This window comes from Patiria miniata, unplaced genomic scaffold (genome assembly GCF_015706575.1).
Source record: "Patiria miniata isolate m_02_andy unplaced genomic scaffold, ASM1570657v1 HiC_scaffold_7, whole genome shotgun sequence".
NCBI classification, from domain to species: domain Eukaryota; kingdom Metazoa; phylum Echinodermata; class Asteroidea; order Valvatida; family Asterinidae; genus Patiria; species Patiria miniata.
The window spans coordinates 14,886,455-14,909,113 of record NW_024037074.1 but is presented as its reverse complement, the minus strand read 5'-3'; positions in this window follow the sequence as shown (position 1 = coordinate 14,909,113).

Genomic DNA, 22,659 nt, shown 5'->3' with positions numbered 1-22,659 from the left:
GAGGTTTCAATAGATGTTGAAATCTGTATAATTAATACCTTTGGCAGCAATTATTTTATGCCCAGACATTTGCAACCCCCCCCCCCCTTTTTCGGTTATCGTGTATAGCCCCCACTCCATTAGAATCCTTCCTATACAGTCGTCACGTAATTGCTCCTTTCTCATGTTTGTGGGGACTCTGGCACGCATTAGTCTGTATTAATAAAACTAAGAATGCTTCAAGTGCGACACGCCGACGCCACATCTGTTTTCGAAACGATCGCCCTAAGTACTCGGTTTTTGGAGCAGCTTTTCTGGTTGCAGACATTTAGGGATTTCGATCATGTAATTTGAAATGACAAAAAAGACACTTTAACTGTTTCAATTATGTAATTTTTATTTGATACTACAAACGGTGTTTGGTCAACGGCTTGGTTGCACAAGAAGCGAAGTAATTGCTGTCATGATTCTTTTGTGTTTTATTATTCTTGACCCGTCAATAAAATTGTTATTATGTTTCAGGCAGATTTTACAAAAAAAATAATGTACCGTATAATCTCTGATTGGAAATTGAATTCGCGTATGCATGAACAGTGCATACGCGAATCATGAACAATGCTACTATCAGCATTGACACCGTGTAAAAGGTTTAGTAAAAGGTTTACTTGGGATGTCAATTTCTCTACCAAATAAATTCACAACGCAAAAGGACAGTTGCAAAACGACAATTTTATAAACGCTTGGACATATCAAGTTAGGTCTTCGACAAATCTAATAAAAAGGCACGTTATTGGAATGGTGTAATCTTATTGCTATGTTTGGTTTTCATAAGTTGCATAAGGCTACTAGATCAAGGCTTTCGGGTGGAATGACATGCAGTTGGTTTATTTTAATTCCAGTATATCATGTGTTTTTACGAGTTACCAGACAGTCACCACATACCAATGTGCAGGCAAAACACGTAACATAAACTGTTACCAAAAGGACTTTGGAACGACCCACAACGGCTCTTTTCATAAATGCAAAGAGTGCATTACAGTTCGTGAAATTCGAATTCATCAACAAAAACTGTTGTAACCATGTACTAATTTCGAAGCCATGTTTCAAAGCAAACTGAGCTTTTAGATTTTTACATTTTGTGATTTCTGGATCAGGTTTCCATTACTATTTGCACCGGTAAAATACAAAAAAGTCACTCCATCACCGACAGGAAGACGTTCATTGTTTTGAATTGTGAACAACAAATCATGAAATGCCGTTTCATTCTATTCTTAAGGTATTCTTTTTTTACGATGTAATCGGAATGCTATGATTTTCTCTGAAAGTCATGGCGCTTATGCAGACATGTAAATTTATACACTCCGGTCCCAGTGCAGTTGAAAAATTCCCGCTACAACTGAATTGAAATTGCAACTCAATGATGCATTTGATTTGTTGAAATTTACTCACAGAGTAGTCACGACGCACTAAATAACGGTAGAGATGCAGCACTAGCAGCTGCAGTATCACATTATTAAGAACGATCCCCTACGAAGCAAATTCCATAAGATACTGGCAACGTTTCGACTCTTTCGCAATGATGACAAACTTTTTCTTTTATCTGATGACATCTCCGATCTTTTTGAAACACAGGCTAAGGAGTATGGAAATGCGCATCAGCAAATGACATTGTTTTAAGTCAAACACGCATTTAAACACATCGAAAAGTAAGGTAGCACTTAAAATGACGCAAAGTTGTATGCTTGTTGGTCATTTTAAATGCTACTTTACTTTTCTTCTTGTTTCTCCCAGACTAACACGGCTGCCCACCACTTACAGTTAAGCATTAATGTCCCCCTCTTAAGGCCCCTTTTGAAGTGAATTTCCAACTGTCCCATTTGCTTAATCGTATTCATGTGACTTTTCTTTTCTATTTTGGAGAAGACATACATAATAGCCGGATATCCATCATAGTGTATTTTAATAGCAGCTAATTTGGAAACCATTCTGTAGGCATATATGCCACACAAAGAGTCTGGTCTATGTCGCCATATATCCCATACCGGCTGCATAGTTGGCATCGAGATGCGCATCCCAAGGGAGCCGTAATAACATTCACATGAACTTCAGGTATTTTTTCGTGTGGTCGGACTCTCATGCATGCGATGTATTCCATAAAGTTCCATCGCATAAAACCCTCCGCTTCGCCTAGACACTTGGAGTCTAAGCGAAACGTGTCCGGTGCACGCTCAGTGTCGTGTTCAGAAATAACCAAGAACGACGATCCGAAAAAAACCCCAGATAGTTTAAAAGGAGGAATAACAACATAATGTATACCAACACTGCGCTCTAGTGTGTGAATAAACTGAAGATGGTAACAATCTCAGCTTTTGATGTAAAACAAGACAAGATAGACACAGCTTGTAAAGCTGCTTCCAGACTACACAATATTATATTCAATCGATTCACAATGGCTATTTATGCAAGCACATGTGGCCTATACGATGGCCGTTTAGCCCATTATTTTGGCGTTACGAGGGTAATCTTATTTCATAAGATTACTTAATAAGCCAATCGAATTCACAAGTGAGTCAGTCAGTGAATCGGTCAGTAAAAGTTGGTAACCATAAAAGTAAGAAAGTGTTTCCTATCGGCCACCTAGAATACCACAGTATACGGGAGGGTTTTTTTCTTCTTCAAAACTTTGTTCAGAGTAAAGGTGATGATTTGAAATTACCTATGAGCGTAGAGATCTCTCGTTAGTTTCCGTCGCCAGGAAATTTAGGAATTATTGAAGAAAATACTTAAAGTGTTGAAAAAAAATATGTTCTATTATATTAGTACAATCAAAACAAGTGGGATTTTTGAGAGTGAAAATTGTTCTCCCGCGCTTATGTGGGTAAGTTCTCAGGTGTTATTCTTCTGTATCCTTTTTTTCCTCGCCATTATCCCTCCCTCAACCACCCCCCCCCCCCCCAAAAAAGGGGTTTGCTTTTTTTTTCTCAGAGGATGGGTGGGGTGTTGCATTTGGTGTGAATTTCGCAGATAGAATCCCCTCTTCCCTAAGCAGTTACAGTTGGCCCGTGAACAGCATATACATGAACCGGGCTATTTTTTTCTTCTTCACGGTATCAATATTCAGACGAATGCCTGCCATGTCTCCCAATAGTCAACCTGTAGCTGGCACTTGCTGCACCATGTTCCCCAGCGGCTCCGTCCCATCAGGTCTGCCTTGCATTCCAACCAGATACCGAATCAATATACAGGCTTTGAAATTCTAGCCAACCTTTCGCCTGATCAATACTAGCTCCGCCGGAGCCTGCCCGGCCAAGGCAAATGGAAAACGTATTTCCTGGACATAGCTGGCTTTCTTTTCCTGCTTATAACACTTTATCGAAAGCAAAAAAGTCCCGGCAGTTAGGGAAAAAATTGACACAGGAAGGTAATTTAAAGCCAACATGAAATACGCTTTACCGGAGTGTTTATTAAACCCTAAAGACGCTTTTGCCGAAAACACTCGACGCCCTATGACCTTCTTCCTCCCGCTGTTAGCCCTTTTCCAAGTAATTTTAATTTCAAGCGGCTCTTCCCTACGCCGGGTCAAGTTTCTGTTCCAAATCCCAAAAGACTTCAGTCGACTTCAATTTCTGACAGGAAAGAAAAATGTTACAAGGTTCAGGGGTGTGGTTTCCCAATCGAGTTTCAAGGTAACCGTACTGCGCAGAAACTAGTCTGATTTCATTAAATCGGGAAAACCCAATAATGGAAAAAGTTAATGTATTTGATTCAAAATGGTGTTAAATGTCTAGAGTAAGACAGACTGGCCTGAATATGACTGCATAATGGAGCAAGAAGAGGGAAGTGGAAAAGAAAACCAAGAAATCCATGAACTATCAAATATACAAAATGATTAAATATGTAGTACATTGAAGAATGAAAAGCAGGAACGCCAACTTTGTGTGGGTCGGGCGATGGACACAATTTTTTGTACAAGGGAATTGCACATTATTACTGATATCAAAATACCTAAATCTAATTCTTAATTGCCCAAATATGAAATCCTAAACGTTCCGATTATACATACGTTTCTTGCCATTAATTAATTTAAAAGTAAATGCCTTGATGAGGGGCTACTAGTGAAACAAAATATCTTTCAATTAATGCACACTATCCCTCCAGCTATAATACAATCTCAGTATACTAATCACTGTTTCAATAATGTTACGTTTCATCAGCCTACATAGGGTAAGCCTACAGTTTAATTTCCATTCATTGAAAGAACCATCCATCTGACTATTTCAACACGAATGTTCCCTTATACACATCTTCGGTCGGGCGAAAGCGCAACCAGTGATACATGTACTTCCTAAATAAACGACATGAGAAGAGGCTGAGAGACAACGATCTTCCAACAAGGTTTACACTCTTGTTACATTCCATCGATAGAGGGCTGTATTGAAGTCACTAGCTGATTGTGGCCGATGTTGCTAGATAGCCTGTCCCCCTATCTACAGATCTAGCTGGGTACATAACACCAAAAACAACTCATGCGGTTAATAGCGAGGCTCAAAATGTAATAGTACGTGCTATTCTGTATATATACCTTTTACGCCATTTTTACTCGACGACCTGTTTTTATCACAAGTCAACTGTGCAACCAATCTAGACACTAGCAAAGTGACACTGTTCAAGCACAGGATTGACATCACATACATAAGAGATAAATGATAATCTCGCCTTAAAGGCTAGTTCACACTTCATGCGAAAGCGAAAGCGGCGAGTTTCATGACGTCGACAACGGCAGCTTCATGGTGACGTTCAACATTACCCTAATATATGTCGCTTCGCATCGACAATAGGAAGAAGTATTAACGACCTTAACAGTCTCCCACTAAAATATATGCTAAAACAAATGCTATGTACAGTGGTTCGAGGAACCATCACCCCCCAAAAAGAGGGGGGATGATAGGTTTTTTTTTCTTAAAGTAAAATTGTAATAGACTTTGAGTGAGTTTGTTTTACCATTACCTTGCTGACCTAATACTAAAACCGTCAGTTTGAATATCATTAAGCATAGATTCTGGCTCTCCGCTAAATTCATTATCCACAAGCGAGATCATAGAACCAAACTGCATATACTTTGCAGAAAGACTGTAGAAAAAACACTTGTTCAATTAAATTGGAATGGTTTGAGTGGCGGGTCGGATCTAGATAATCTGACAGGTGTTATTGGTTGTACCTTCAATAATAATGTTCCTCTATCAAATATTGTCATTGTATCGTCAACGATCCCGCTCGATCTTTATGCATACAGGGATGAGAGACACTCAGTCCTTTGCATAGATGATTCAGAGTATCAAATAGGTAGATGAAAGTCCCGCCGTTGGACAAATACAAAGTAGATAACCCATTATGTCACACTGAGAGTTCGGAATAATATCAACAGCTCAACGCCTCGTCGGCATTTTCGATCCCGCTGTACCAACGGGGGAAATGGAAACAAATATCCGCCTTTCTTCTCGTTAGTAACTCTGACAACTTTATAGTTGATGATGTGTTGTATTGTACCTGGAAGGAACAACCGGTTTTGATTTACCGGTCAGTGTCACTCCATATACACGCCACCCTCGAGCCACGCGGAAATAGTCGATATTTGCAATAATTTCAGGCCTTCTTGTGGTATTGGGTTCAGTTATTGGGTGAATGGCCGCCGAGTCAAGCTCAATTGCACCTCATGTACCGTGCGTCCAGGAATATTAAACGGATTTTTTCGACATCAATAAATACGATTTTTATTTTATTTCCTGTTAATTCTAAAAGGTCATAGGATTTATTCCGAGCTTGACGACGTCGTTACTTGTTTAAAATATCAATACAACATGATAATTCGATCAAAGTATTTGTTTTGGAGATGTTTTTGTAAGAAGATGCCCTTTCCTTGTGTAATGGCGCGAATAACACTTCTAATGGCAATAAATGTCACAGCGTAAGAGACGACAAATTTCACTGACGCTTCACATCGATTTCGATGTGACATAGTCGTGCATTAGGGATCCATCTCAAACACTGTCTACGTGCTACAATCAGCGTTCACTAACCTTAATTTTGAAATTTTGAAGGATTTTTCTATTTTAAAGATAGGCCTACATGTATTTATAAATAAATTTTACGATTTAAATGCGTTTTAGTTGTTTCAATCAAATAATATATCTCATCGATAATTAATGTGACCAAAAACAAATTAAAACATCATCTCTAAGCATAAACTCTAGGTCACGTAAATTGTGTAACTATATCCTATGGTGTCTGTGAACTGAGGGATATTGTTCCTTACATTGGGTCCTGTCCATGACAACAATTGACGTATTACATACAACAGTCTTCGTTCATGTATACGCCCAGTATCCACACTATATATCTCTTCCCAGCTGTCGAGTTGATCACATGAGACACGCGTTCATCATCGGTCGATAACCTCCGTAATTACTCCTGCACTACTCAAGTTTGCTCTGACATTTTCACAGGTGTTTTTGCTCTTAACCATTCGTAACTCTATTTAGTGGCAATTTACCAAAATTGACCTCGGGGTATTGTAAAGAATAATATATATGCCCACTCGAGGAGTCCACTTTTTTTTATATATACAATGTATATGTTTATAATTAACATCGTGGTCCCTTTTCCTGGTAATGCCAATTAATGAGGTATTTATTAGCGGAGTATTATGATGAACGTGAAATTGGATTTATTAGAAATAGTGCAGTAAAATAACAGGACAGATGCAAACTAATCAGTGTAATCATGTTTGATTTGAATGTAAATTTTCCCTTTTTTTGGCACAAGAGCGCACTCTGGTAAATAAAGCGTCTCTCTATGTACAGTGTGAATGATCGTGACATATTAAAATCTCACTTGGCATAGCAATGGAATAAACGGCACTGAACTCCATGGGTTCTAGACAGGCTGTTGCCTTGTGATCCCGTAGGGACATTAAACTGTTCACTGTTGGGAGCAGAATATTCTATCCGCGGAGATTTACAGAACATAAAGAAATAGACACAGTCAGAGGAAGGCAACCTGGGTCAATTTCACAGTTTGATACGTACCTAATTTGTAACGGCTTTGCTATTTAATATTATAACAACAGGTATGGTCGCATGGGTAGCGCAGCTTACATATCAGTTTCATCTCTTTATATCGCTTATCGGTATTCTCACTACAGGTCACGATTTCGAATTATATTGAGCAATTTCCATTTTAAAAATGTTGATCACCTCGTTCCGCAGCATCAACTAGACAACACGTATACCTAAGACACTGATGCTGAATTGAAGTTGTGTTTGTATTTCTGTTGTGTTCCTTTACAAATTCTATGTGACTTTATCCAAATCGTATCATAATTATAAGTGGCATGTGGTTGGTCTTCTCCCACTCCATGTATACGAAAGAATATTTGTATTATGAACTTTGCCTACTGCACCAATGCGACGCCATAATATGCCATGGGCGTCAACTGAACCGAATTGAACTCTCGTGCAGTCAAGTCTCATGAAACTAATGCAACTCGTCAGCTTCATGCAGATATCTCCCAGCTTAAAATTACGCAGCTATGGTCGAGACTTCCACAAACATAGACAGGAAACGAAGAAGTGTATTATTATAGCCAGAGATGATTCTGCTGGGATCACAGGGTTATTATTTTGAGTGCATCGAAGCCGGCAAGAGTTCACAACTCGTAAATAGAGTGTGTATTTCGTTTGAGGCACCGCTAGTCAGTCAAGCCTTGTTAGTCTTAACTGCTGGGACCGAATTATCATTTACTCTGATCTAAAGCACATCGGGCAAAGGTGGATTGCAGCCGTGTTCACACGCTGTTTCTGGACAGAGCATAAGCAAACCTGCCTATGAATCATCCTCCAAGTGACATATGTATTGCAAAGGCGCTCGCAAGTGAGCGGTTCTACTCCCTTCACCACTAGGACTAGCAATACGATCAAATAAACCTACCTGAAACTTTTCACCGATGCAAACAAACAATGGAGTCTAGACGGTGGGATGGAAGAGACACGGAAGACCTGGGGTTGCTCAGAAGTCACTAAATGAAGACAGAAAAAAAACTTCAGTAGAAACAAAAAAAGTTGCACATCTGAAGCAAAGAGAAGACTATACTTGAATTTGATACTAAACACACTGCCTAAGGCAACCATTTGATTAGATCTTTCTCCGGTAAGGTACCTGCTGCCGTCATAGGCCAGGATGATAATGAGAACAGCACGGGTTGTCAACTTGACAACCAGTCATCAATAGTTGTCAATTACGTAGAATTAAAACGAAGAAAAGGTCTCATTGCCATGGCTCTGAATGACAATCGCAGTTTAAATATCCCCGGGTTATGCATTTCACGGACTTATCGTTCGGCTGCGGAGTTACTCCGAATAGGAGTCTTTAATTATGCATGGATTGAACTATAAATATTTTATTCCATACCAACTCTGCTATCGTGAGCGCCAGGGTTACTTGGGCGACATAATCACAAGATTCACTGCCTCAGAAGGTAATAAATAAGCCATGGAACACCAAGCATTCGTGTACTAGGATATAGCTTTGAACTAATATTTGTCTTGTGCGAAGGGTTGGCAAAAATACGAGCATAAAAAATTTACAATCAGCGTAATTTATTGGCACCGAGGTGATTTTTTTCTGTGCTCATTTAATCCGCGTTCATGTAAAGTCGTGTCATAGAATCTTTGGACCGCTGTGGTGTTTTTGTTTACAGAATGTGCGACTTGAACTCTTCCCCTCTTTTTCTCCTCATCAACTGTCCAGCCGCTCACGCCCCTAAGATATGGGTATATAGGTCACTCACTTGTGCAGCAAGCACACACGCCCCCAGGACCTCAACATCATCAAACACGACAACTTTATCCTACCATAACATAATGGAAACGACATGGTTCATTTCCAGCCTCGCTATACCGTGCGCCGTTTGCGGGTCTCCTGTGCACCGCACGGTGGATCACCACCTTAAACCGAGCATGAAACGGAGAGGAGGGGGGAGAACACAGAGAGAAAATTTGTCCAGAAGTGTTGAGGCAGACATCCCTGCCTCAGAGAGTCTTGTGGATCCTGGCTTCAGCTTGGGAATTATCCCCCTGCCTCCCAGCTAAAGGTTGGAATTATTACTCGCTGGCTGGGGGCTGCAGCGCTGTTGTGTGATATGAACAGCTAGGCTTAGCGCAGCAGCAGCTATGTAATCCCAGGTATTAACTCAAAAACCAGTTTGATTTCAAAACAAAACGCGATGGAGTGAAGTATTGATTCTGGGGCGATTTCCCACCCGAGAGTGCTAATGCGAATTGGACTTCTTCTCCTTACAAATATTGAAATTATGTCATGATTGAGGAGGATCTCCGGGAACTAGGTAAATACACACAAATCAAAGTCTGAAGCACATATAGGCGTGTACAAACAGCTTCAACCCACATCCATTGCTGCCGCTTCAGCTCCGCAGCATCTTAACACGATACATATACAGGTTGAGTTTGTATAGTGCTATACATCCGATTAAAAAAAATCAAGAATCAAAGGTAGCAGCTTTAAAACGGTAGGTTGAAAACAGAAAATACTAAATCCCTATTCCAGAGTTTCGAAATTCAACCAGTATTTAAGATTTTTTGGACGATATGTTGGGTTTCCATTACACTTCCTTTTGATATTGTACTTGTTCCTATTCTCTTTTTAATGTCTTATTTGTTTCCGTACATAGCAATTACCAGCTTGCACATTTCGCGTCTTTAGAAATTAAGATAGGAGAACCACACGAAAGGCTTAAGTATCTTCTTAGCAGTCTTAATAGGGAGACATTCTTGTTTCAAAATTATTTTACCCCATCGCTAAAAACCAGGATATTCCCCTTACCTCTGATTGAATAAAGTTAATGCTCTTGCTCATGAAATCTTCCATTTAAGCACTACTGCTGAAAACACAAGTTAAATGTTGTTGAAGTCGTCCCTCATATCGCGGCGTCTGTTCAAAATGTCACCAGAACCACAGACCGAGAGGGAAGTTTCATTGTTTCTGTCGGCGCTGGCCCAAGGGATGTGGTAAAAGAAATTATGCAAAATGCTAACTAGCCGAGTCGCCTGTGCGACTGAGTCTGCTGGGAGATCATTAAATGGGCTGAGCGAGATGAACCAGGCCGCGAGGACTTAAGCACGAATACGTGATGGGCCGTGCGTGCAGTAGATTTAACGCTACCATGCATGCCTTACACCCGAGTGAAAGGGGGAAAAAGCGTCAATGAAAACATCGCAAAATTGGGACGAGATATTTATGGATCCTAAATTCGGAAGACTTGCCAAGTCACATGGACTTTAGGGAATAGTCACTGCGGTTAACCCTTGGTGTATCTGTGTATCTAATCCAACACAAAGAAAAAAAAACAAGGAACATTCAAGAATTGGATTAGGGTTATGATTTTATCCGTCATTACGCTTTCACCACCATGTTTGTACTGATTTGAAGCTACGGAAGCATTGAAGAGCATATAATCTAAATTGTGTTAGATGATCACAATTTCTTTAACTCTTCTGACTCACTGTCAACAGATTACGTTTCGCACATCCTGTATAAGGTCCCACGATAATATCAAGATTACATAAAATAATTTAATAAACGGCAACAGGCGTATATACATCGATTCCGCGGGGTTCTAATGTACTTGTTGTGTTAAGAAAGACATGACCGCCCGGTAGAAACTCACAAAAATTGACTCCGTGACGATGTTGTAAGTTTGAGAATAAAGTCGATCGTGAGAAGCGACTTTAGTGCTAATCCTGTCGGAAGACAGAAAAATCGAAAATGGCATCGACACTTAGCTCGCAATTACTACACTCTGACTTGGTTCTTTTTCGCCCCGGTATTAAAGCCAACAGCAAAACGAGTCTAGCTTGTTTGTTTTAATGGACAATGTTAATAGCTTTTCGTGATTGGTTTTGCTTGCTCAGAAATTGGATGAATATACTTGAGCTTGTACAAACAGTGACAAGATCGAATCCACGATGTTCTCTTAATTTAAGTACATTTGCTGAGAGAGTTGAAATAGCAAAGAACACGATATTCTACACGTCAAACAGACGTCCGTTGTTTGAAATAGTGAGTCACAGTTTGGGATTTCAACCAAATGGGTTTTAAATGCAAACGGATATCCGTATAATACATCGTATGTCGGATTCTTACGGAAATAAATTGCATTACGTTTTTAAATTTGTCATCCAATATCGATGGAAAAAAGAATATATTTTCGTACATTTGTGCTTAAAACTATCATTTAATATGAGCGCACGGCATAATAAAGGCTCTTTTCCGCGATCAATCTATACAGATGACGAGGATTTATTCAGTCGTTGTACAAAACAATGAATGTTTTATGAGTTTCAGGGGAAAATAATTTCATTCGGTGACAGATTTAATGATTCATTCCACTCGGAACCTTGTAACATTCCGTCCGTAACCTCATGAAATTATTCTTACCATTACACTAACAAAATGCATTATTATAGAAATCGGTTGGGAAATTCTAGCCAAACTGTAGGACAGACGGGTATGTTTATACTTTATTTCCACTGTGGAAAATTAGAGGATATATAACGAATTTCATTTAAAGGTAGAGTAGATCATTTGCAGCTATCAAAAAGTAATTGACCAAATTATTTTTGAAAAACTCACCAGAGGCACTAACCCCCCTGTGAAATTATTTCTTCTTGCGTGCTGTCACTTTGAAGGAAACAATAAAAAGGGCACTTTCAAAAGATGCGTCAAATGACGCATTTTTGGAAATTTCGTAAGTCGTTTGTAATTCGGCGAATCCATGAACGGGTGCGCGCAAGCGTTGACACGACGCACACGGGCGCGCGCGATTGCTGTTATTCGTCGGTTCAATGCGGGACATCGCGTAGCTGCATGCAATTGGCTGAATGAGAACGTGTCCCTGATGCTGATTTCGGGCGCAATTCAAAATATGACTAGCTCGGCAGCTTTTGAATTGAAATCGAGATCCTAGAATATTGTTTTCTCGGAATATACAACAATTGTATAGAGCTAAAACTTCATCAGGTTAGTTGTTAAGCACCCGTCTTCAGAATTTGAGCACTTTTGTTGCTTCAAAAGAAAAGAAAAATGCACAAATTACAAATGACCTATCCCTACCTTTAACATTCCACTAATATCTCCAGGAGGTACTCAAATTAGTACTAGTTGTACCCCCTCAGTAGAAAGGGATGTCCAAACTCAACCCCCCCCCCCCCCTTTTCAATAACACTATATTTCATGGGGAAAAAAGAACTAACTAGAACTTGAAATATAATTTTGCGAAAATGTCAACATCTGTTCGACATAATACTTACTGCACTGGAACGACGGAGTCCATTTTGACAACTGAATCGTCCCACAAACACGTCTAGGGTAGGTTATATAGGCTACATGACTGTCTGAAAACCTATTTATCTTGTTCCTGGTTTGGGGTTTTATCTTTAGGGTGTGTCAGAATCAGTTTCTTCTTTTTTTCCTTCTCGATTCCTTCCAAGGATAATAGTTTCCATGGTGTATAAATGTCACAGCCAGGGAATTCCAGGGAAACGCAATCCGCCGCTTTGGGCAAAGCTAACGGTGGTGGCGCTGCCTATCTATATTGATAATGAAGGACGGGGGAGGATCTCCCATTGGCTTATCAATGGATGGGTTCAGCGCGTAGGCGTGCCAGAAGGTCAAAAACGGATGCCTGTCTGCAAGACTGGGCGTGCTGTCTCAAATCTGAGAAATAAAATGTGTAGGTTATGTAGACTGTTGGACTGTTGCCATGTTTCTTCAGAGAGGTTTTTATGGTTAAACTTGGATAAATCTTTTTCACAGATTGCGTTTAGCTTGAGCACCGTTTAATTAAGGCTTCACTTTAATTCAATCAGGCACCTCGCTGTACAGATATCTCGCTTTACAGAATCTTGGACGTTATTGACGTCTTCGTGCGATATGTTTGAAGTCGAAATTTTATTAAATGCAGTTAAATTCGATTTGAAGTCGAGTTGATTTGAAGTCGAGTTGATTTCTCCAAGCAGATGCCACATTGCTAGCCAGATTTCCGCGTCAAGATAGAGATGTGTAATTTGAGAAATGCGAATCAGACTATACCCGACGAAACTGTTGATAAAGACGCGATAACCTAACGCAACTATTGCCTATAGTTCGTCTGTAGATGCTGTCATATTGCCCACAGCAAGATACACGACCGCCTAAGCTGGCCTAAGCCATGACCCAATTTTATCGAATGGTGTTTCACGCCCTCAGGCGCGCTAATAATTACATAAATGTTGGGAGGAAAAGAACTGACGACATGTGTTTTCTACCCAACGTCGGTCCTTACCCCTTTTTTGAAACTCAAGCTGTGATGTAATTATATGGATCACGTTTTTGAAGTAAGACCGGCCGGTGGGAGACTAGTACTAAAACAGGGCCCCGACAAACTGTAAAGGATACATATTATGTAAATCTACCCAAGCTACGTGGTATATTACAGTCTCACAGTGATACTCATATTGCATTATAATCCGCAGACTACTGCCCTATATTGAGTTGAAATAAATCCATATCCGACCGAAGCTGCTGAACTTTTCCATGAGCTGCCAATATTGTTAGGGATGTGTTAAGAATGGACACGCGACAGTGGCACTAGGCTCCCGTGGGAACGTGATACTTCGAAAAATAGAGAGTATGGCGAGAGCGGATAATTACGACTACTCTATCAGCGAGATCAAACCGACTCGCTATGCATGGCTTGCTATAATCAACCTCAGGGACGGCGTACGATAGGGAGGCTGCACTTTGCGCATCCCGTAATTATTGTTTACCACAGACAGTGATTCTATTAGCTGAAAAGAAGAGACCAAAAATCCACGTCCTAATTATGTCCGGATTGAAAGGACTTATTAATGCAAATCCAATATTCTTTTCTACGCATGGGTTATTCAGTTTGTTGTGTTTTTACTTTGAAGCTTATGTTATTCTGTTTTCTCCTTTTTTTTCTCATTAATTTACCAATGAAATGACTTACGCACCAACACTGCGAACCAACCAGTCACGAACATGACCTTAAAGACAATATGATGAAACTGTTAGCATTGCGATATGAAGATATAGGGTTATAATGGACCCGTGTATTGTGTAACAATATGGAACGAATTGGATTAAGTCCGCGCCTATATGATTACTTCTAGGATATATATAGGCCATGCAGGAAGCTGGGCCCAAATCAATTAGATTTAGAATGACTCCAGAAATAAGAGAGAAACTGATAGATACATGCATTTTTTACCGGTTCCGGTTCAATGCAGTTACATTGAATGTTAATGTGACATTCCGGGTGCGGTGAATATTATATTTTATTGCATTACCTGATGGAGTCCATCCTGTAATGACGGGCTCTAAATAACAGGCACGATATAGCGTATTTTTATTGCATTTTCCTGTTAAATTTTATGATCTGGTTCGTCGGCACGGACTAACCAAATAATGATTTCCAAGTAAATATAGGCATACGTGCACTCCACGTTACGGTCTGTAACTATTCTGATTAGCTTCAGCTCGGGGGGGGGGGGGGGGGTGCTGTGTAGGGAGGAGGGGGTGTTAGCAGCAGGCACGTGCTATTTTTTATTGGGGGGGGGGTTGGTCCTATTTTTGCGGCAAAGTTGGGGGTTGACCCCTAACGCCCCGCCCCCGGTAGGTTTGCCACTGGGTTCTTTCCTGGTCTTGTATTCTACTTGACGTATCGCATACTACAATAATTAGCAACAGTGCAGTCGCACCACGATGAATAGAAACATTGACACTTTTCACTCGTCATGATCCAGATCGAAATGAGGGGTACATGCGCCAAGAAATTCACACTGTAATTCAACACTGCGGACACGTCTGGAACATCGCAGCCCGCTTCTGTCTCCATGTTGATTCGTTCCATGTAATACCTGTCTGATGTCAGTTAATATACACGGAGTCTTCTTTCGTTACGCTCCGCATCAGAACCAAAGCGCATCAGCTCATGAGTACAGTCATGGAGCTATTAAACGGAGTGGATGTTATCCTTTAATTGGTTCGAAGGGGGGATGGGGTGTGGGTAATCTTGCATGCGGCACAAAAAGACTCCCCGCCCCAGAGGCACTTGCCAAGGAAGCGTCCTTTTAAAGTATCTGTTTTTGAGTAATTAAACAAGAGAGGACTAAAGTTGCCTTTTTAGGGGGGGGGGATTCCCTTGACCCTACGGCTTTATGGAATGTGAATATTGTGGTAAGAGAAAGAGCGCTCCCAGTGCAAACATTTGCAGCACCTCGACATCTGGTCCCTCTATAGCCTTGGTGTAACCCCATATCATGCCGGTGCCCCCCCCCCCCCGGCCCCCACTGAAAACATCCTGGCTACAACAAGATTATGCAAACTGAATCTTGTTTTGGTATTCTGCTTTCGAAGGTTACTTATAAAAACATTAAAATGGAGAACAAGACAAAATTAAAACTATACTCAGCTAAAGAGACTACTGAGTAAATAGTGGTGAACTTTCAGCCCTCGGAGGCTCAGGTGCCTGGGTTTTACTGACTTTACTAAAAATGAGTATCCCGTGCAGACAGAGAATAACAACTAAACAAAGAGAATACCGATTTGCACCGATCATTCCACCTGGCATTTAACGCCGAAAACGCAACCGAATTAAACAAACGGCCGTAGCGTTCCTCTTCAATTTTGTTGTATAGTCCTAAAAAGTGTTGTATCCTTAAAATATTCCTTTTTCAGGGGAAGAAGAAAACAATTTTGAGTGCTATTTATATTTTTTATTGATATTTTTTCAGTACTTCTTTTCTTTGAGTGGCGTAGCAACGGGAGATTGTTGTGCTTGAAACCCACCCCCGTGCGCCTAAAAGTAGCGGCGACCGTGAAGGCCCAGAGCCAAAATTGTTATTGAAATTTAATGTAAATAACGTAGCAACAACTGGAGATGAGTTATAAAACGTTTGTGTGTGCCATGCATGTCATAATGTACAGGTTTAGGCCTATAGCAACACCACCCCCAGCCCCTGTGATGTCAAGTCCCCCCCCCTCGTTTTTTGAATGTTTCACGGCCGATAGGGACATTTCAAGAAATAGTTTGATACGCCACCCCCAATTAAAAAAGTCCTCGCTACGCTGCAGTGCTTTGCATACATTAAAATCTTGTTTTGTATATAAAGCAAATATGACATCTGTAATTGATTGCATGCTAAACTAGTTACCCTCCAAATTTGTGAATAAGGGCTGGTTACATTTCAGATTACCGGATAACACTTTCATTGCTTACGAGAAAAGAAGAAAAAAAAAATCCCTTACCTGGACTGAAAAAAAAGAATGTGCAGGACATTTGAATGTTCACCGAGTCGACGTCAAAGCGATGATGAATGTTCCTCGTCGACGAAATAACTTGAGACGGAGAGGCTGGATCAAAACTACAGCTTCTGGCAAAGGCCGGCTGGATGTCTAACGACTCGAGATGAAAACGACGCGTCCCGACCGCTGACGATACCTCGACTGTTGCATCACGAAAATCTGTCCGAGAGAATTTCACGCAATGGCCGTCTGGCAACTAAATCCTAATGCGCACCAGCAAAGATTCGGACGGTTTCAGATTGCAACCTTTTCGAAAGTTGAATGTCACGTGATCTATAGGGAAATGGAGGAGGAAATCATAAAATATGTTTACCGATGAGTCGTGGCCCCAATGACACTCCTCGGGAAACTCATCAATTACGGTTGATTTTAAAGAAAGATATGGATTAATGAGGAACCCGACGGACTTGTTAAGCGCATGTAATTGTCACGAATCACTCTGTGGATTCCGTAGAAAACGACATCTGACGAGGTTTTCCGCTAATACCAAACTCGATGTAAAACATGATACTGGAAACGAACACCCCTGACCTTCAGTTAAAAAATAATAAAGGTTCCGAGTGTCGTGTATTTTATTCGAGTAGGCGTTCAATAAAAGCCTCATTAAAACATTCTTAAGGTTGATAAACAGCACAACTGTCGTCAGCAAGGAACAAAACAAGTTCACTAAGAACGTCAGCGTTTTGTATGTCTTCCTGACGAACTAGGAAATTAAGATTACAAAAAGACTTGTGTATTCCTTTGTTTAACAATGAAGTCATATAGACCATCGACAATAATCATCCTGCGGAGACGAGTAAGCTGTCAATGATGACGTGTCTTAGGCTGCATAACACCTCAATCACAGAGCGGAAAAATAGACTCTCGCCGGTCATTCCTCTTGTAGTCTAGCGACCGCTTCCGCGAAATTAAAAAATATCACCTATAATAATGATATGACACCCTGCAGCTGTACTAAACTGCAGCATGAACTTATCAATCGCTGTCCATCACATATAATCACACTCAGAAGCTCGATTGCCGAATATCAAGCAAACAACAACTGAACAAAAAAAGCGGTTCGGAAAGAAAATATTTTGTTTTTAAGGTTTGCAAACTGCAGAGACAAAAGAAACCAAAAAAGGAATTCTCAACTGAATCTTTTACTACCATTAAGTCAGATCATTTTAAGAAATGTCCAACGATTCAGTTGTGTAAAAAGAAAAATTGGAATTTGTTTTATGAAACCCCATGCGATATACCGGGGGCTATCAGCGTCGGCGTGTGTTGATAATATAGCAAAAGCCGCACGAAACAGTGTGATGTCGTACCAAAAAGAAAAGAAATCAAATTATCGTCCTGCCTTAAGACAATGCACATATTGATATGACGGCAGATAGTCTTAATTGGAAAATGCTCCGCAGGTGGAACAGGTGTCTAACCAGCCCGGAGATATCACACATCACGTGGCACCATACGAACCTCAGTTTTCGAGGGAGAGAAAATGACCGAAAACACGACATTGACGGTAGATCGTTCCTTGTCATAACCAGCGGCCCGTGTAAGATTGACTTGCCTCAGTTATGCTCGTAATAGACTTTGGTGTGGGTGCTTTATATTTGGTTTTTTTTTACTAGTCTATTTTGGGGTGCGTGTAATGATGAAGTAATGTTTTATCTCACCGGGCCTCTTTTTTTAACCGAGTTTTCATTTCACCTGCTCCTACTGGGTCCAATGAAACTTGTGCTGGCGGTCTAGTCTAGTTAAACCCATCGCCCTACAACATAATTAGTAGCACCTGTACCTACGGGAGCCAAGTATCAAGCAGGCAATTATTCTCATCTGCAGAAGTTCCTATAGGCACCGTGGCATTCAACTGAACCCCATAACCTTGTTTTCGTCCCGTCGCCTAATTCAAGGCGTGTTCGTTCAGTTGTAATATCACACACGAGATACATTTCATGATAAAGACATGCGGATCATTAAGCACTTTTTTTAGCACAAATAAAAAAAAAGTTCAAACTGCTGGGAATTAATGTGGAGCGTACATTATTTAAAATATTGCACATTTATGTATACATAGTACAAGCAAGCTTCCATCTTGGACAGTGCCAGATATTCTTTCTTCCCCTATCCCAACCCCATCCCATCCCACCCAACCCCATCCCACCCAACCTTACCCCTTTTTGAGTTTCCAACCTCCGGAACGTTTTGGGACAGTGTTACCTCCTGTGGCCGAGGCAAAATCCCAGTGTTACCTCTTGTGGCCGAGGCAAATGGGGGATACTACTGGGGGGGGGGGGTAACAGCATTACTACTTCAACATTTCAAATGAAATCCACGCCACAAAAAAGTCATTTTATCAACGTCAACTCGGAACGGCATACTCGTAATCGAATTCGAATTTAATACTTGACTGAATATTCATTACATCAGTCTATTCCGTCTCCAATTGTAGCAGTGGAGAGGCGTGCAAGGGGTTCACTTGACGTTGCTGGCTGATTGTCTTACAGCGGATGAAATAACAGCCTTTCTAACAAAACTTCGCCGATGTTGTGGATTGCGATTACAGATTGTAATTCAGGAATTTCTAAAGCTTGCAGATTTAAAACAGAGACGAAGTTATGGAAAGATTACTTTTTAAAAACATCCAGATCGAACGCTGTAAATGTCACACCAAGCACGGCCATCAGAAGTTATTCAGCTAAATCATATTTTAGAAAAGCTTTAACAGTTTAAAAATAAAGAAAGTTCATTTTAGATAATCGAGTGTGAAAGATTGTTGGATAAAACCGCCCCTCGGGAACCGGACCCGTATCTTTTCTCAGCTGACGATGCCCTCAAGGGAATTATAACACCAGTTCATATTGTAAAATATATTATCATAAAGGAAATAAGAAATCATACCTTACAGAGGCCTTGCTAGACAGAAATCGCGGCGTCTGAGGACTGTTTGTGCCCCGAAGATGTTTTCACAATAGCAGCCAGAAGACATCTGCCGGCGCGGAGTCTCCCTAGCGATTATGTATAGTCTGACTCGGGGCTTTAATAGTCACATGGACACTCAGTCGTTGTCAAAAAAAAAAGACTCACGTTATAATCAATGGTGAAAAATGTCTTGTTGAGTCGAGTTCAGTTAGCCCGATTCATTGGCATTGATTGACTGGATACTGATGCAGTACGAAAGGGAATAACTCCCTCCCTAATGCCTTGCCCGTAATGACATTAATCGTTGTCCATATTTCGATACTAAACCATACCTTAAAATTCACAAGAACGTCGATGTTATGTTCACAGCCGACACGCTCTCCAATTTCAGGTGGTAATTTAACATGCAAAATATCGGGGAAAAATTGCCAACAAAAGTTGATTGTATCACCCCTTTAGGAACCATCAAAATGTTCTGCGTCGAAATGTTTCCATTTACTGCCTTTTTCGTAACTAGGGTTCAACTTGCGGGGGCGGGGCCCATTGCATTGAGGTAGAGGGGCACTAAAATTCGTTTTTAACAACAAAAATCTTATTTTTTCCCCCTTCCCAAAATTCTGAGTGGCAAGGGAGGCGGTTTAGGCCTTGAGCCGGGGTGTGCCCATGGCGCCCTCTGCTTAATAACTCATCTGTTTACTCCTATTTAAACGAAAATAATTATATATTACTACGTTTATAATTTGTGTTCCTACAAAGCGTGTGGTCTGTTCACATCTCGTTTTGTTCAACCCCATATCAGCCACAATCCAGCACGGACACAAGGGATATATAGGACAGGAACACACGTCCTCGATAGTTATACAGGACTAGTCCCATCATACATGGAATTTGAACTTTATAGATGCTTCCAAAACAACGCCTGGAATGTCAGGCTACAATGCCGGCCTAATCATCTTTCTGACGTGATTTATTTCCCCTATGCTCAGCTAGCGTCATCATAATACATTTTAATTATTGATGGTTTCAGTTTTCCCAGTGCGCCAAAAAATGCGTGTTCATCATCGCAGTCAATTGACATTTTTGTATTCCTTGCCATAGTTCCTCTTTTAATCCTTTGACCTTTTTGTTCAATTTTTCAATAATGCCTCTCTATATGTAGCAGGTTTGATGAAATATCTTCCAAAGCGCGGGCTTTTAAGACTCAGCTTTTCAATTGAAATTAAGATGCGAACGTACCGATACAATAATTCTCTCATGTTTGTTTTGAAAAGGACATCACTATTTTGATATTTATTGCTGAATCTCGTGTGTGCTATCAGATGACATCAGATATACAGGCTACTGCATCGTGCTTCTTTTCTTCTGCTTCTGTATTATAACAAATTATTAGAAAAGAATCATATGGAAATGACGGGAACAGTAAACAAGACTGGCCAAATCTAAAGTAAAGCTGGTTTGAGAACCCACAACATTAGATTCAATTGATTGAGAATGTCTTTTCCCTGGCAGTCTCATCATGCATCTGTGTACTCAGTGGGCCAGATTGAGCCAATCCATTGGCGTTCAGCGGTAATCCTATATGATAGCACTGCCTAGCTCACACTTGGCAGTGAGACAATAAGTCAGTCAGTCAGTCAGTCACTAGGCCGGCCCTATATAGAACAAGCCAAAATGTCTACTACATATTCTACGATTTGGGTTCACCAATACTTGCATTTGCTATTAATCAGCATTGCTTTTGACTAAATTAGTCAAGTTCTTCGAACTTATCTATCTTGTTTGCACTCAGTAAGTAACTATTCTATAGAACTAGCGATTACAAGCAAAATTCATAACAAAAATGTTAACAAATTATCATTTTCCAATAGTATATTTTTTCCCAAAGAAAATCGTTAAATGTAGGCCTGATTTCTGTCCGTTGGTTGGTTAGTCGATCAGTCGGTTCGTTAGTTGCTTGCTTGTTTGTTTTCTTACTTGCTTGGTTTTCCACAGATTGAAGCAATGCCGATGTCCTTGTATAGCTTTTAATCTCCACTTCCTTTGATTCACTCACTGAAATACTCACAGCGACCAATTCGAATAACAAGAAATTGTTCGGTGTTGCGCACCGATCGCCGTGAAATATAGGAATGCCAGACCCATGCGCCTCATGTCATCCATTAAAAGAAAAGAAAAACTTGGAAACGTCTGAAATTGCAGAGCTACAAGATTGATGAGAAGACCATGCGTCAGGGGTCGGCAGAATATGGCTTGATAGAGATCTTACATTTCTCCCGTGGCTCAAGTCATACGGGGTTTGACAACTAGTCCTTCTTCATAGTTGGAATTGTGCGGTATGCCGTCTGTAGAACGTCAACGGTAATTAAAACCGGTCACCCAGTGGATAATCATTCAGGGTAATATATTGTTCAGTCAATTGGAGTAAACTCGAAGAAAACACACGCCCGTTCGTTTGCATTAGTATGACCCATTAAGGTTCTGTTTGTTTTGTTGGAAGTTTGCAACATGGACATAGCGAAAAACAATATGATATACCCAAAACAAAAGAAAATGGTCAGATATTACACTTTCACTGACACAAAACAGCTTTTGTTTGTTATTACCCCGCCTACAAAAGCAAGAATCTTTCGGAAGTATTTTCACGGTACATTCACGTTCAATATTGACCTAGGCCTTTTTTTCCATTTCCTATTTTTTGAGTAGTAATAGGGGCAGCCGTAGTTTGAATGAGTATCATGCGCTTTCTAACGCAACCCTGCAAATTGTACTCGACCCCGCACGCCAGCCAATCGGGGTCGACTTTAGAAATTGTGACGTCATGTCGATTAGAAATGTGAACACCAATCATAGCGATTGGTGTTCACATTTCTGATCGGAATATGGCTTCAAACGACTTCCTTCTGCGGTTCTCTGTATGAGGCTATATATGCAATTCCAAAAATCCTTCCCAATTGTTGATGAAATACATGTTGGATATAGCATAACATATCTGTTAGTATACATCGTTCTTCTAAATTATGTGGTACACTGAGAGTATAGCCTCTTTGGGTTGCCATTGGAGACTCGGATTTCTTTTTATGGAGTCAGATTGTCAGATCAATTTGAGGGAAGACTGCGGCCAGGATATAGCTAGAGTCAACACTGATCACACTAAGCCAAAGCTGACAGATGTACATTTTAATTGTCACGTACGCATACCCTATATACTAACAATACAGCAAATATATTCCATTTATTTTCAATACGTCCAGATAAAGAGGGCGCACTTTCAAGGGACGACAGTCGCTTCTACCCATAGACGTAATTATAGACCTTTCTCTCGCCGACGCGTGG